Source organism: Lissotriton vulgaris, chromosome 8 (assembly GCF_964263255.1).
Source record: "Lissotriton vulgaris chromosome 8, aLisVul1.2, whole genome shotgun sequence".
NCBI lineage: Eukaryota > Metazoa > Chordata > Amphibia > Caudata > Salamandridae > Lissotriton > Lissotriton vulgaris.
The window spans coordinates 1,291,847,365-1,291,864,992 of NC_141696.1; positions in this window are offsets into that span (position 1 = coordinate 1,291,847,365).

Sequence of the window (17,628 nt, forward strand, 5' to 3'; positions counted from 1 at the left end):
TGTTAAATATAATAATATAGTAATGTAATATTATGTACATTAAATACATTCCAGTAATATTTAATATTATATAAATATACACTTATATAAACACGCAAATGCATATATATATATATATATATATATATATATATATATATATATATATATATATAGTGTGTGTTTGTTATATAAATACATATATAGTGTCACATAATTAATAAAACTATTTATTTTACATCGTATTACAGTTTTTACATTTAATAATTATTACTATGAAACCACAGACACACACATATAACTACATACTTAGTTAAACCATAGCAAATATAAACAATGAAACAAGACAAATATATTAATTAATTTTGGCAATAATTCAAATATGAAAAATTATAAAACCCTAAAAAACACATTTACTAAAAATCCTAAAAACATTCAAGTACATTTAAAAATCAAAACAAATAGTATAAAATGTAAAATAAATGCTATAAAATCTATTAAACCAATATAATGAAAACTATTGGCGGCTAAGAATATAGAATTTGCTATTCCAGAACTAATTTATGCAACAGTTGAGAAAGTTATGGACTTCGGTGGGATTAGATTTACTATTCCTACTCCAGTCTCTGCAATCGTATGGAAAGCATTGAACTTTGGAGTGGTTACATTTACTATTGGCATTCCAGTCTAAGCAACAGTAGGGAAAGCGTTGGACTTTAGAGGAGTGAAATTTTTTATTACCACTCAAAACAGTGCAACAGTAGGGAAAGTGCTGGACTTCAGAGGGATAACATTTACTTTTCCTACTCCAAGTAGTGCAACAGTAGAGGAAGTGTTGGACTTTGGAGAGGGAGAATTTACTATTTCCACTCCAATCTGTGCAACAGTAGGGAAAGCATTGGAATTTGGCAGAGTGAAATTTACTATCCCACCTCCAAACAGCACAACAGCAGGTAAAGTGTTGAACTGTAAAGAGGTTAATTTTCCTATTACTACTGCAGTCTGAGCAAGAGTAGGTAAATAACTTCGCTTTAAACAGATTACAAATATGAGTAAGCCCATGAATGTAGAAACAATATTAAACTCGTAATGTAATAAATTATTAACATAAAAATATATATATATATGTATTAAAAACTAAAAACAATGAATCCATTTACATAATTACTACTCAATACAACAATTAATTAACAATTAATAAATAATTGTTATTCAAGTATTAATTAACTTCCCACCCTATACCCCTGCAAACCTAGCAGCCTGCACCAAAAATATAACAAAATAATTAAGTATTCCATAGTTAACGTGTTTTTTAAAAAAAAATTCAAAAACCTTTATTCGTAAATTCAAAGACAGACATATTGTGAGAAGGAAGAGCAGGAGCATAAATGTGAAACAGGAAGCGCACTATCTGAACAACGGTACAAGACATTGTCATCCTGTTAGAGCTCACCAACGTACCCTTTAGGGCACGCTTTAGTCCATAGAGTCCAACCTGTCTTCCGGCAGTTAATGCTCCGCACGTTCTAATGCGGTCGCCCACTACTTACTAACAGAAGGGATACAACTAGGCATCCAGTGAAGAGGAGGGGAAGGGGAGAGGGTAGGGGGGTAATTGTGGAAACCTCTCTGGCCCTACCAAAACAGAAAAGGAGAAAGCTGTTGGGACACAGGTGGTAGAAGAGGACCCCTCCCCATCAAACGCCCATCACATCTCATACTCATCCACACCTTCACAGCAGGGGCTTGGGCTTGATCGCTACGTTGTTCTTGCAAAAACCTTCGCAGGGGTTCCCATATAGGCAGGGGCCGCGCTTGTTCGAGCATCAGATCCCAAAACTCAGACAATTGTGTATGGCAGAAAGCTGCATCCGACAGCCATTCATCTCTCCACGGTCTATGCCTGCGGCCCCAGCAGATGGCCACACACCTCTTCACCAGCAGCAACATCATAGCAGCGAGTCGCCTGGCGCTTTTAGGTAAAGGTTTAACATAGCCTAGCAGGACAACTGAGGGAGTGCTCTCCACTCTATACTCCAGCATTACATCCTGATCAACAAACACACGTCCCCAGTAATTTGCAACCTCCCAGCAATCCCATGCGAGGTGCAGGAATGAGGCCTCAGGCATCCCACATCGCACACAGGATGCCTCCGCGCTTAACCCCGCCCTACTCAACCACACCAGGGTTCTATAAAGTGTGTAAATAAACTTGAAATGGACTAATCATAGTCTGTAGTTGAGCGACAGATCCCTAGATTGCACGGAGCAGTAGGCCCACACACCCTCCTCAAACGGCATATCCAGGCACTCCTCCCAAGCAGCCTGAGCCAGGGGCACATGCACAGGGTAGTCTCGCTGCATACCGGTGTATAAGACGTGTTATAAGTTTACGGGATGAGGGGTTTGATAAGAATAGCTGAAAATAAGTCATCCTGTCCAGGAGTCCCTTATGCTCATCACCCAGAGCGGCGTCCAGGTCTATGAATACCCCGTCTGGAAATGCCCGACCCAGCGTGTGCACCTGCAAGTTGCGCAACCGCCGGCTAACCCCCACCTCCCCGCGAAAGGCAGCTCCGGGTGGCAGTTAGCGACCCTGAGGGCACAAATAGAGGGTCCAGGCCTGCTCGTCGGCGGAGCATCTGCCATGCCCATACCGTGCTACTGACCAGGTCTATCCACGCACCCGCGGGCGGCTCTGCGAGCTGAACATCACCATAGACAGCAGAGTCGGGTCTGCCAGGTCGTATTCAGGGGCCGCATGCACCAGGAATGGCATCAGAAAAACCCAATGGAATGTGAATTGCGCCTGGGCTCAAGAATGATACAATTCCATGTCTGGCACCCCCAGCCCCCCCCCTGCTCGAACTGGAGCATGAGAGTTTCCCAGAAGACCCGCGGTTGTCCCCCCCGCCCATACCAGGGAGATCAGATTGGAGCGAAGACGCTTCTTGAATGCAACTGTGAGGGGGGATAGTTAACATGTTTAAAATCAATTAAATAATGAATTAACAATTAATAAGGAATTGTTACTTAATACATAATTACCTTCCCACCCCAGGAACCCTACAAGCCCAGCAACTCAAAATTAAAATGTAAGTAAAATAGTTAAGTGTTCCATAACATACATATTTAAAACTCAATTAAATAATTAATTTACAAATAATAATGAATAGTTAATTATTTATTACTTAATTAACTTCCCATCCTAGACCACTTCAAACCTAGCATCTGCAACTAAATTATAAGTGAAATAAATCTGTAATCCATATTTTACATAATTAACAATAAGTATTCACATTATTTAATTTCCGATATTTAGGTCTCCTGCTATTTTAAATTTGATATTTTGTCTAAACACCTTGTAATGCTATTAAAGTGCCATATAACTGGAAAATATACACTGTTTTTTTTTTCTGGCAGCAGCACAGATGGGGAACAACAGTCATTAACTTTAGACTTCACAGTGCAGTTTTGAGTTTGAGAGCTGAAGGTACACTAATCTACATGGAGCTTTAGGTCTGTCTTGACAGTACAATTGTTGCCTGACCTTATCTTATCAATAAAAAAGTGCTTTCAGAGTCCTACTGAAAAAGGGACTTAGGCTCACCCATCTATTGGTTCCCCTGAGTACAGGATTTGATTGAATCGCATGGGTGTGCTTCCACTAAAAAGGTCACTTGTATTGCACTTTTTGGCTTGTGGAAAGTTTATACTCGATATGGAAGGACAAAGATGTTTATGGTGGCAAGCCAATGATCACAGCTATAGGCCTGATCTTTTTATTATGAATTGTTATGATAAAGGCACTCAACCTCAAGTATTTATTGTGAAAAGTATATGTTAAAGTCGATAGTCATTTAAGTGTGGATTGTTATTAATCTATATAAAAGCTCACAGATAGGTGTTTTCTTTCATGAAATCTCACATATTACCATAGTTGGCAGTAGTTTTAGTCTTGGTCACCCAGTTTGACAAACCATGGATATAGAAGATTTGCTCTGTAAGAATCCTTGTTAGGTCATCTTATGAGAGCTAGTATTTTTCTTAGCCTTCTGTGATTTTGTATACCTTTCTGTTTTTACGGAGAGAGGCTGTATATTTGTTTGCAAGCTGTATTTTTCTCCATTTATTTTGGGATATTTTTCAACTGTATGCAGAATGGTTGCCATTTTATGTGCACCCACCTGAGCTTGTATCGGCTCTGTTAATGTATTTTAATAGGGGAGATGGGTGCCCGGCCCCCTTCCCAAACCAGCAATGGGCCCTGGGGACCGCATCCTCCGAGGCCAACATTTAAGTATAGGAGAGGGGGGGCATGTAGCCCCCCTTAATGAGCCTTAAAAAGCCAGCTCCTAAACTGCATCCCGGATAACCCACCCCTGGGATGCAGGGAAAGTAAGCGTACTACCACCCAGCGGGAATTCTGACGATCTTTCCTTGCTCCCATCTGGCAGGAGCAAGCAGAAACAACTACTCCTGCCAGTGAGGAGCAATGGCCACTCCGGCAGCACCCAGGATTGGCCCATGTGGGGAGCAGATGGGGCGGTGGGAACCCTGGGGCTCCCCATGGCCTGACATATTGTTTAGTGGGTGCCCTGGGTGGACTCTGGGCAACCATTCAAGAGTACTTTAGAGCCTGGGGATGGGGTCACCAGGGCCACACTAGATTCAGGGAGGTTGAGCCTCCCCTCCCCCCTTTATGAAAGAAAGCCCTAGGGATGGGGTCCCACCGTGCCCCCTTAATTAAAAAAAAGGCTACAGGGATGGGGTTCCCTGTGCCCACCCCTCTAAATGTATGTTTTGGCATTGGATATGGGGTTCCTGGGACCACAAATACCTGTGGACAGGGGGCAGTGTGCTCTCATCTTCTTATAAAAAAAAGCCAGAGGAATTGGGTCCCTGGGGCACCAAGAGGGTTTGAGAGAGGGTTGCATGCCCCCCCACAGGAATAAAGGCCCTGTGAGATGAGGTCCCTGGGACTGTACATGCTTGGGAGGAGTACACAAGCCTCTTCCGCTTGACAAAAAGAAATGACCCGGAGGATGTGATCCCCAGGGAGGTAAATCCTCGGTGGGGCTGTTCCTCCTCATTCCCTTAATAAAAAATATATGGCCTCAAAGGATGGGGTCCCTGGGGCCTGTGGTGGCTCGGGAGGGTAGCCACATGCTCCCTCCCCTTAATTAACAAAAAAGGCCCCGGAGATGGGGTCCTTGGATTTTGCAGCTTGCAAAGACTTGGTGATGGGGGCACCTTTCTCCCTTCCCCTTATTAAAAAAATGGCCCTGGGGGATGGGCTAAGGCTCGGAGGGGGGCATGTGCCCCCTCCACATGTTTTTGACAAATCAGCCACGTGGTATGGGGTCCACGTGGTATGGGGTCTGCCTAACTGCAGGTTTAAACAAGAAAGGAACCCTTTTGTTTTTCACACTCACTATTGGTACAATATACTTAGAATAACTTTCTGTTCCTCAAGAACATTCACTCTTCACATTGATACACTGTACTATCTTGACACTGAATGCTGTTTACTCTCAAGCATCCGTAGTTTATTCAAATCCTTTCATAATAAAAACATATTTTATACAATATTTCATGAATATAGTACAATACTATTTTAAAACATTTTTTAAAACCTGTTAGAACTGGGGGTCTCTAGTTGGCAGAGGTAGGCAACTTTGACCAAATAGGGACCCTTGCTTCTAGTCAGGGAAAGGGGATTACACTCCTGGATAACCCCTGCTCACCCCCTTGGTAGCTTGGCACCAGCAGACAGGCTTATCTCAGAGGCAGTGTGTTAAGCATTTGTGAACACATACAGTAATACAGTGAAAACACCACACAGGTTTGATAAAAATAAGTATTATTTATATAGATTTATCACAAGACCATAAACGACAAAAATTCACAATACTGTAATCAATATTAATTCTTCAAGATGGTAGAAATAGTTCAAAAATAGATCATTCACTTAAAAGCAGTCATTAGCAACAGATAACCCCAACAGGAGTTATCACAACGTCATGGTCAAAGAAATCCCAAAGTATGGCACCGACCGCGAGGTGCGTGGCATCGGGCCTGGAGTCAAAACAGACTCACAGAGAACAGTACCTTGAAAAAGCGAAAACAAAGACAGCTCAAGACATCGGGGAGGTACGGCGCCGTTGGCGCATTGCGGCTTCGGTTCCTTGCTTCGGGGGAGATGATGCGTTTGGTGTCCTGGATGCTGGCGCAGGCATGGGAGGCGTCGGTTCCTGACTGAAGAGGAGGTGATGTTAAGATGGTGCCGAAACCACGGTTCTGTACGATGTCACAATGTCGATGGATACTTGACCACCCACGTCGATGATCGGCTCCGTGATGATGTCGGCTTTGGAGTTGGTGCAGCACAGCAGCAGGCGTCGGGCCTACGTCACAAGTCAGAGCAGTGCTCACGACTATGGCAGGCTTACGATGTCGTTCGCTGGCGTTGATGTGGCATGGCGGGCGGCATCGGGTCTACGTTGCAAGTCGGAGCAGCGCAAACGGCTTCAATGCAGATGACGGCATTGCTAGCCGGAGTCGGTGTTGCAGAATTCCTTCTGTAGCAGATGGAACAGCAAGTTCCAGTTGCAGGCAAACAGAAGGGGTGAAGGCTGGTATCCCTGAGACTTCAGTCAGAAGGCAAGCTCAAATCAAGCCCTTGAGTAATATTCTGCAAGATGATGAAAGTTCTTAAAAAGTTTCTTCTCCTTTCCTTGGCAATAAAGAAACCACTGCAGGCCAACCCAGCAAACAGCACACTGGCAGAGAGGCAGTCCAAACTCCTGCAGCTTCCTTGGATCTTCTCCTTGGCAAAGGTTTGTCTTGTGTTCCCAGAAGTGATCTAAAGACCGGGTGCTTGGGCCCCAATATTTATACTATCAAATCCTTTGTCCTCTGAAGGCAGTGGGTACTGTACCCAGTCCAAACCAGTTCTGTCCAGACCTGTAGCACTTTGTTTACATGACTCCTTCTTTCCTTAGGCAGAGTGGGCCAGGATCATCAGACCCACCACAGGAGGTGGAGTCAGAATTGTGGAAGGCAGGCACAGTCCTATTCAGGCCCAGGTGCTACTCCTCCCACCACTCTACATGCAGATAGGTCTATTCAGCCCTGTGCTGACTCCCCCTGTCTCCTCAAGCCACCCCATCCCCTGTAACTCACAAAAGCAGACATATAATACACAACCTAGCAGGATCGTTAGTTAAGAAAATACCTTCTTTCTAAAAATGGTATTTTCAAACGCAGAATGTTAAAACCAACTTCACTAAAAGGTGTATTTTATCATCCCAAGTTCAGGCATACTAAATTTGAATTTCTACCGTGTTCCCTGGGTCAGTTAGGATTATAAGATGTTATAATCAAACTGCCCATTCTGGCCTTTGGGGACAGGTAGCCTTGCAATAGTGAAAAACGAAAATGGCTGTTATTCACTATCAGGACATGCCACCCACATCAGGGCATATCCTACCTCTTACATACAATGCACTCTGCCCTTGGGCCTACCTTAGGGGGGCCTGATATGTAGAAAAAGGAAGGGTTAGGGACTGGCAAGTGAGTGCACTTGCCAATTCAACATGGCAGTACTAGACAGCACACAGGCTCTGCAATGGCAGGTCTGAGACACACTTTACAAGCTGCTTCTGGGGGTGGCACAATCAGTGCTGAAAGCCCACTAGCAGCATTGGATTTACAGGCCTTGGGCACCATGGTGCACTGTACTAGGGTCTGACAAGTAAATCAAATAAGCCAATCATGGAGTCACTAATGAAGCCATCAATTTAACATAGGAAGCACTTGTACTGTGGCACTGGATAGCAGTGGCACAGTGCCCAAAGCATCTAAAACAGCAAAACATATCAAAAACAGAGGAGGCAATCAGTGAAAAATGGAAGGGAGACTCTCGTAAATGGACCAGGTCTAACAAACCCCAATATTATAACCCTAATTCCTTGTGTTACTAGTAAGGAGTAATCTTGTATATAGCAGAGATCAACAAATGAGAGTGAAGATGATAGAAGTAAGTGGGTAAATGCATATGATAGAACTTGGTGCACTTTTAAAGGACATATTAGACTTGAGGAGACGCACCCACTTGGGTAAATCATCATGCACTACAAAGCCCAGAATGCCGTGGGGCCACGCCCTGAAGCGGGTGGGATGAATTGTGATTGGTGCATGAATTTACAACGCCTCTTCCTGTCACCGCAAATGCCACTGAAGAAAGGACTTGTTGTTCCGAAACGCGTCTGGCAATCTGACTGCAGGTGTGTGTTTTACTAAGTGCTCCTGCTGGCAAACTACCAATAAAGAGCATATTCTTACCTATGGGCAGCCTGTTTCCAAATTGGGTTCCTGCTTTTGGTGGATGTAAAACGGCCTCCCAGGTCGTGGATGAAGGCTCACCGCTGTCCTGGCGGCTCCGGCGCAGCAACACAGGACGCTGCGATTAACGGAACAGAGGCAAGCTGGAGCCTCTAGCAGGGGGAAGCCAGTTTGAAGCTCAAGCCAGTTTTTAAGCAGAGGAGGTGCCTTCGTGAACTTGGTGCACTTTTAAAGGACATATTAGACTTGAGGAGACGCACCCACTTGGGTAAATCATCATGCACTAAGAAGCTCAAAATGCCATGGGGCCACGCCCTGAAGCGGGCGGGATGAATTGTGATTGGTGCATGAATTTAAAACGCCTCTTCCTGTCACTGCAAATGCCACTGATGAAAGGACTTGTTGTTCTGAAAAGTGTCTGGCAATCTGACTGCAGTTGTTTGTTTTACGAAGTGTTCCTGCTGGCAAACTACCAATAAAGAGCATATTCTTACCTCTGGGAAGCCTGTTTCTAAATTGGGTTCCTGCTTTTGGTGGCTGTAAAACGGCCTCCCAGGTCGTGGATGAAGGATCACCGCTGTCCTGGCGGGTCCGGCGCAGCAACACAGGATGCTGCGATTAATGGAACAGAGGCAATCTGGAGCCCCTAGCAGGGGGAAGCCAGTTTGAAGCTCGAGGCAGTTTTTAAGCAGAGGAGGTGCCTTCGTGAACTTGGTGCACTTTTAAAGGACATATTAGACTTGAGGAGACGCACCCACTTGGATAAATCATCACGCACTACAAAGCCCAGAATGCCGTGGGGCCACGCCCTGAAGCGGGCGGGATGAATTGTGATTGGTGCATGAATTTTAAACGCCCCTTCCTGTCACCGCAAATGCCACTGATGAAAGGACTTGTTGTTCTGAAACGCATCTGGCAATCTGACTGCAGGTGTGTGTTTTACGAAGTGCTCCTGCTGGCAAACTACCAATAAAGAGCATATTCTTACCTCTGGGCAGCCTGTTTCCAAATTGGGTTCCTGCTTTTGGTGGATGTAAAACGGCCTCCCAGGTCGTGGATGAAGGCTCACCGCTGTCCTGGCGGGTCCGGCGCAGCAACACAGGACGCTGCGATTAACGGAACAGAGGCAAGCTGGAGCCTCTAGCAGGGGGAAGCCAGTTTGAAGCTTGAGGCAGTTTTTAGGCAGAGGAGGTGCCTTCGCGAACTTGGTGCACTTTTAAAGGACATATTAGACTTCAGCAGACGCACCCACTTGGGTAAATCATCATGCACTACGAAGCCCAGAATGCCGTGGGGCCATGCCCTGAAGCGGGTGGGATGAATTGTGATGGGTGCATGAATTTAAAAGGCCTCTTCCTGTCTCCGCAAATGCCACTGATGAAAGGACTTGTTGTTCTGAAACGCGTCTGGCAATCTGACTGCAGGTGTGTGTTTTATGAAGTGCTCCTGCTGGCAAACTACCAATAAAGAGCATATTCTTACCTCTGGGCAGCCTGTTTCCAAATTGGGTTCCTGCTTTTGGTGGATATGTATATATATATATAATTGGAATCGGACAACACTATTCTGGTCCGCCAAGCTGATAAGGGTGGAAACACAGTATTGTGGCCTCGCCAAATGTACATTGAGGAAGCGGAAAAACAGTTACAGGACCATTCATGTAGGAATTTGGGAGCAGTAAGGTTGGCATGGGAAGATCAGAATGCCAAACTAGTTGCATGGAAATGTGGCAATTTAATAACTAAAGAGGAACTGGGGTTTTTGAAGAAGGAATTCCCGGTTATCCCTTCCTTTTACTTGCTCCCAAAAGTTCATAAGAACACACAAATCCCTCCTGGGAGACCCATAATCTCAGCGATTAATAGTTCCACAGAGAAGATGTCAACTTACATTGACTATTTTTTGCAGGACAGTGTTAAAAACCTGGATTCCTATGTACAGGACTCTTCTGATTTTGTCAGAAAATTGGGCAATTTTGTTTGGAATGAAGACTGTGTACTCGTGAGTTTAGATGTCACATCCTTATACACGTCTATACGTGATTTGGACGGTATTAGGGCAGTGAATTATTTTCTTAATAGGAGATCTATCAATTTTTCTGCTCATAATTCCATGCTCACTGCCATGATTAAGATTTGTCTGGAGCAAAATTATTTTTTGTTCAACAGTCAAGTGTATCAGCAGGTCAGAGGGGTAGCTATGGGGGCCTGTTTTTCTCCCAGCCTAGCGTGCTTGCACATGGGCTGGTGGGAGGAGCAGGTCCTCATGGTGCAGCATCAGGCCATTATGAGGAGGCATGTTCCAGTCTATCTCAGATATATAGACGACCTCTTCTTTATCTGGCAGGGTACTATGCTTGAAGCCCAGGAATTTGTAGAGAAACTGAATTGCAATGATCTGAATTTGGAATTTACTTCCACCATGAGCAAAACACAGCTTTGTTTCCTTGACATAGAGGTCTATATACATGAAGGTAATCTAGCCACACGGTTATATAGAAAGCCAACTGCAGGCAACACCATCCTGCACGCGGCAAGCCAACACCCGCATCACTTGATACAAAGCATCCCCTTTGGGGAGATGCTTCGTATTAAAAGAATTTGCAGTGATGACAGAGAATGCACAAGAGCTATGGATGAAAGCAGATTGTGTTTCCTGGCACGGGGATATTCAGCAAGAACTTTCACCAGGGCCATGGAGCGTGCCAATAACATGACAAGGGCACAGGTTCTGGCGCCCAAACCAAAATGTGATGCTGTTCAGAATGAAACTTCCAAAGAAAGCTCTAGGGTTGTGGTTACATATAACCAACAACATAATGAGATCAGGCGGATTTTCAGCCGTAACTGGAAGCTAGTGACGGGGGATCCCGTCATTGGGGGTGCAGTGGGCAGAAGGCCAGAATTTTCTTTCAGGAAATCCACCTCTATGTCAGATAGGCTGGTGAAGAACCATTTGGAACTTCCAATATCAAAAACCTTTCTGAACTTGAAAAAAGTTTTTTTGAAATGTTCCAGTTGCAAGGCCTGTAAGAATGGATGCAATAAAACACGCTATAGAACTCCTTTCAAGGAAGAACCTGTATTGATAACTAAACAGTTATCCTCTAAAACGGAGTTTGCCGTTTACGTGCTGCAGTGCCCCTGTGAACTTAGGTATGTAGAGAGTACCCGGCTTCCGGTTCACAGGAGAATACTGCAGCACTTGAGGGCAATCTCCAACAACGAACAAACCTACCCGGTGGCACGTCATTTTCAGGCGGTGCATGGGAGTGATCCCAAACACCTTCCCTATTTTGTTATAGACTGTGTGCCACCCCTCAAAAGAGGTGGGAATAGGGATGGGCTACTCAGGGTCCTTGAGACTCAGTATATTTTGGAACTAAATAGTCGTACTCCTGGACGTCTCAACGCCAGTGAGGACTTATACACCTGTCTATAGTTCCAACTTCCATATGATCTGTGGCTGCACCCGACTTACAATTGAATATACTGTTTAGTAATTGCATAGCACTGTTTGGAGAATAAGAAAGTAAGGATAAAAAGTCAATAGAATTGTTTTGCATTTCCGGTTAGAGCTGTGTGTTAACATCTGTCAGCCTAATGAACTTAAAAGGGAGGGGCTCTTCCCTTTTTAAACATTTTGATATAATTTACTTGCACTTAACACTTTGGATATTCTTTATTTGCACTTTTGCAATGATGGCTGCTCCATGCCGCATTATGGGAATCTAACGGTATGAATTGTGTATGTTTACATAGGATTCTGTTTACATATAGCACTTGACACTTTATTGGAAATTCCCACTTGGGATATATTTTCTAAATGTTCTTTTTGAAAGGATTAGGAAACACAGTCCTCTAATAATTATGAAATTAACATCTGGTTTTTATGATCTACATATTTATATATTTATATGTATATATTCATGAAGTTTTTGTACATGTTTATTTATTTGCGCATTTGCACATATATGTATATACTTCAGTTCATTCACCCACTTTAGGTTGTTTTCAAGACAGAGTGGGGCTATACATTAATGTTATAGTCCTTTGTTTGTTTCCATGTACCCTTCAAAAGCATTTTGTTTTTGCATATGGTGGTTGAAACTTAGTCCACCTTTTGTGTCATTGTAAAGGAGGATAAATTCCCATGTGGCTTTGCGATCACATAATGTGATCAAGACAGTGGAAACTGTCGAAACGCGTATTGGCGGGCATGCTGAGCAAGATTGAGCTTCAATAAACACACTTGTTTGGCACCATCTCCGGGTTCCTTTCTTCGTCTGTTCAGGGCTGCGCGATATCTGGCAGTGTTGGAGATTGGGACGAGTCTTTCTTTGATGTATTGCACCTGGAGGCTTCCGTTGGTGCGAGAGGAACCCCTCCCCCTTTGAAGTGGATTGGCGGCGGGAAGCAGAGAGTTTCGTTTTCGGAGCTGTCTTTACGAACTTCGGCTTGAAGTTAGCCGCTGAGGACCCCCGGACGCTGAAGAATCCTGCCTTAGTTTTTGGAATCGCAGCGCTTGGTTTCGAGAGAACTAATTGCACAGCGGTAATCCTACGAGGTAGGTGAAGTAAGATTGTCCGGTGGGGAGTGTGCCTGGGGCTGCGTTCACGATCCAGCAAGAAGCAATTTGCCCTTTGTGAACGAGTTTCCCAACTTTAACAAAGTGTGGCTCTAATTATACAAGTTACAGCACAAGCATGTCCGCGGATGTATTGCGGAGCAGAGAGGAGGCTGCCGGCCTCGTATTTGTACAACCCCCGGCTGGGGGAACTGACTCTACACGGCCAACGACCGTTGTAAATGCAAACCCGACAATTCGTGATTTATACAGAAAACTGAAAAAACTAAAAATCAAAGAACAGTCCAAATGGTGGGAAAATAAATCGTTGACTATGTACCTGCAGGAGGGACGGGTTCCGAATCAGCTTAGCCCCTAGTTATGAGACACCCGATCCAGATATGCTCACTGAGTGGGCGGAGGCAAACTTAGAGTCATCTGCAAAATTGATGAGAATATTGGTGAAGTACGCAGAATCTGACCGTTGCAAATTACAGACGCAGAATGAAGCACTGGAAGAGGAAATAGAAGGTATGGGAACAAGTGAAGCGACGGATAAAATGCGAGCTGAAATGCAGACTAGGCTAATCAAAGAGGAAGATATAATAAAGAAACATAAAGCCTACAAATTCGAGCGAGATCGCTTGGACTACCTACACGGGCAAATCTTCACTTATGCCAAGCGCTATGAGAACATTAAGGCGAGGGCTAGAAAAACTCGTGTGGTCGCACCTGAATATGTTCCAAATGTCCCTTCCTCTTCGGATGCAAGTTCTGTGGGCAGCGAATCTGAAAATGAGGGGGCAAGAAGTATGCCGTTGCGGTTTACAGCACTCTCCAAGGCCCAGGAAATGAGCTGTATGTGTCAGGACCGCCGAGACACATTGAGATCCAGAGGACAGACTGGCGGTCAAAACGCCAAAGGGCCAAAGGAAACGAGGCGAAAGGAGAAGGTGCAACAAAAGTAAAAACAAACAGCAGTCAAAAGAAAAGCCGCTGGAACAACAAAAAAGCAACAAAAACACAGGCGGCAGCCCCAGCTCAATAATGAATTTGACCACATTAAAATTAACTGAAAAGGAAACCAATATTTTAAGTTTAGGTTTGTCTTATTGTCCTCCATGTAACTTCAATTACGCGGACACGAGAATGGATGCCTTCCGCTTTGTGAGAAAATTAAAACTGAAAAAATATTTCAAAATGCAACCGGCGAAAAAGAAAAGATTGGGAGCAACAGAAATGGATTCTGTCACCTTGGAAGCAGGAGACAGAGAGGATTTTGACGAGATATGGGGATTGCAGGAGGAGACAAACCCCTCAACAATGTTGCCTCTGGTAAGGTCGAGAGTTGATCAAATATCGGGGGCTACTCCTTTCAAACCTAAATCGGTGTTTCTCCCTATAATGCCACACGATAATATTGATGTTTATCAAGATCTAATTACTAAGGACTTGAAACAGCTCTACATCACCACTAACAAAAAACGCAGAGTGATTAGCAATTTAAATCAGAGCTATAATACCCTTGTGAGAAAATTGGAATCGGACAACACTATTCTGGTCCGCCAAGCTGATAAGGGTGGAAACACAGTATTGTGGCCTCGCCAAATGTACATTGAGGAAGCGGAAAAACAGTTACAGAAGGAGCAATTTGGGAGCAGTAAGGTTGGCATGGGAAGATCAGAATGCCAAACTAGTTGCATGGAAATGTGGCAATTTAATAACTAAAGAGGAACTGGGGTTTTTGAAGAAGGAATTCCCGGTTATCCCTTCCTTTTACTTGCTCCCAAAAGTTCATAAGAACACACAAATCCCTCCTGGGAGACCCATAATCTCAGCGATTAATAGTTCCACGGAGAAGATGTCAACTTACATTGACTATTTTTTGCAGGACAGTGTTAAAAATCTGGATTCCTATGTACAGGACTCTTCTGATTTTGTCAGAAAATTGGGCAATTTTGTTTGGAATGAAGACTGTGTACTCGTGAGTTTAGATGTCACATCCTTATACACGTCTATACGTCATTTGGACGGTATTAGGGCAGTGAATTATTTTCTTAATAGGAGATCTATCAATTTTTCTGCTCATAATTCCATGCTCACTGCCATGATTAAGATTTGTCTGGAGCAAAATTATTTTTTGTTCAACAGTCAAGTGTATCAGCAGGTCAGAGGGGTAGCTATGGGGGCCTGTTTTTCTCCCAGCCTAGCGTGCTTGCACATGGGCTGGTGGGAGGAGCAGGTCCTCATGGTGCAGCATCAGGCCATTATGAGGAGGCATGTTCCAGTTTATCTCAGATATATAGACGACCTCTTCTTTATCTGGCAGGGTACTATGCTTGAAGCCCAGGAATTTGTAGAGAAACTGAATTGCAATGATCTGAATTTGGAATTTACTTCCACCATGAGCAAAACACAGCTTTGTTTCCTTGACATAGAGGTCTATATACATGAAGGTAATCTAGCCACACGGTTATATAGAAAGCCAACTGCAGGCAACACCATCCTGCACGCGGCAAGCCAACACCCGCATCACTTGATACAAAGCATCCCCTTCGGGGAGATGCTTCGTATTAAAAGAATTTGCAGTGATGACAGAGAATGCACAAGAGCTATGGATGAAAGCAGATTGCGTTTCCTGGCATGGGGATATTCAGCAGGAACTTTCACCAGGGCCATGGAGCGTGCCAATAACATGACAAGGGCACAGGTTCTGGCGCCCAAACCAAAATGTGATGCTGTTCAGAATGAAACTTCCAAAGAAAGCTCTAGGGTTGTGGTTACATATAACCAACAACATAATGAGATCAGGCGGATTTTCAGCCGTAACTGGAACCTAGTGACGGGGGATCCCGTCATTGGGGGTGCAGTGGGCAGAAGGCCAGAATTTTCTTTCAGGAAATCCACCTCTATGTCAGATAGGCTGGTGAAGAACCATTTGGAACTTCCAATATCAAAAACCTTTATGAACTTGAAAAAAGGTTTTTTGAAATGTTCCAGTTGCAAGGCCTGTAAGAATGGATGCAATAAAACACGCTATAGCACTCCTTTCAAGGAAGAACCTGTATTGATAACTAAACAGTTATCCTGCAAAACGGAGTTTGCCGTTTATGTGCTGCAGTGCCCCTGTGAACTTAGGTATGTAGGGAGTACCCGGCTTCCGGTTCACAGGAGAATACTGCAGCACTTGAGGGCAATCTCCAACAACGAACAAACCTACCCGGTGGCACGTCATTTTCAGGCGGTGCATGGGAGTGATCCCAAACACCTCACCTATTTTGTTATAGACTGTGTGCCACCCCTCAAAAGAGGTGGGAATAGGGATGGGCTACTCAGGGTCCTTGAGACTCGGTATATTTTGGAACTAAATAGTCATACTCCTGGAGGTCTCAACGCCAGTGAGGACTTATACACCTGTCTATAGTTCCAATTTCCATATGATCTGTGGCTGCACCCGACTTACAATTGAATATACTGTTTAGTAATTGCATAGCACTGTTTGGAGAATAAGAAAGTAAGGATAAAAAGTCAATAGAATTGTTTTGCATTTCCGGTTAGAGCTGTGTGTTAACATCTGTCAGCCTAATGAACTTAAAAGGGAGGGGCTCTTCCCTTTTTAAACATTTTGATATAATTTACTTGCACTTAACACTTTGGATATTCTTTATTTGCACTTTTGCGATGATGGCTGCTCCTTGCCGCATTATGGGAATCTAACGGTATGAATTGTGTATGTTTACATAGGATTCTGTTTACATATAGCACTTGACACTTTATTGGAAATTCCCACTTGGGATATATTTTCTAAATGTTCTTTTTGAAAGGGTTAGGAAACACAGTCCTCTAATAATTATGAAATTAACATCTGGTTTTTATGATCTACATATTTATATATTTATATGTATATATTCATTAAGTTTTTGTACATGTTTATTTATTTGCGCATTTGCACATATATGTATATACTTCAGTTCATTCACCCACTTTGGGTTGTTTTCAAGACAGAGTGGGGCTATACATTAATGTTATAGTCCTTTGTTTGTTTCCATGTACCCTTCGAAAGCATTTTGTTTTTGCATATGGTGGTTGAAACTTAGTCCACCTTTTGTGTCATTGTAAAGGAGGATAAATTCCCATGTGGCTTTGCGATCACATTATGTGATCAAGACAGTGGATACTGTCGAAACGCGTAATGGCGGGCATGCTGAGCAAGATTGAGCTTCAATAAACACACTTGTTTGGCACCATCTCTGGGTTCCTCTCTTCGTCTGTTCAGGGCTGCGCGATATCTGGCAGTGTTGGAGATTGGGACGAGTCTTTCTTTGATATATATATATATATATATGATTCAACACGAACAGAAAAACTGCACTCGTGGGGGTCAAATCCAAGACGGATTTTATTGCACACAAATCACAGGTTCAGACGCGTTTCGGCGGTACGCCTTCGTCGGTTACCGTTTGACGCGTTTCGGCGGTACGCCTTCATCAGTTACAGGCGGCCGCCATTACGCTGCGTACATATATACATAACGCCTCACTAATTATCGCGGGAATTGTCTCGCCAGGACGCCATTGTTACATCAGGCATGATGTCATGAGTGATGTCACTGACCACGTCATGAGTGATGTATTATGTGACGTCATCAGCAGTGCATTGCACGCGCAAGTTATAGAGTGTCCAACTAACTATAACGTGGGAATTTCAATGGTTTTATGCGAGTAAAATTTCCACCTA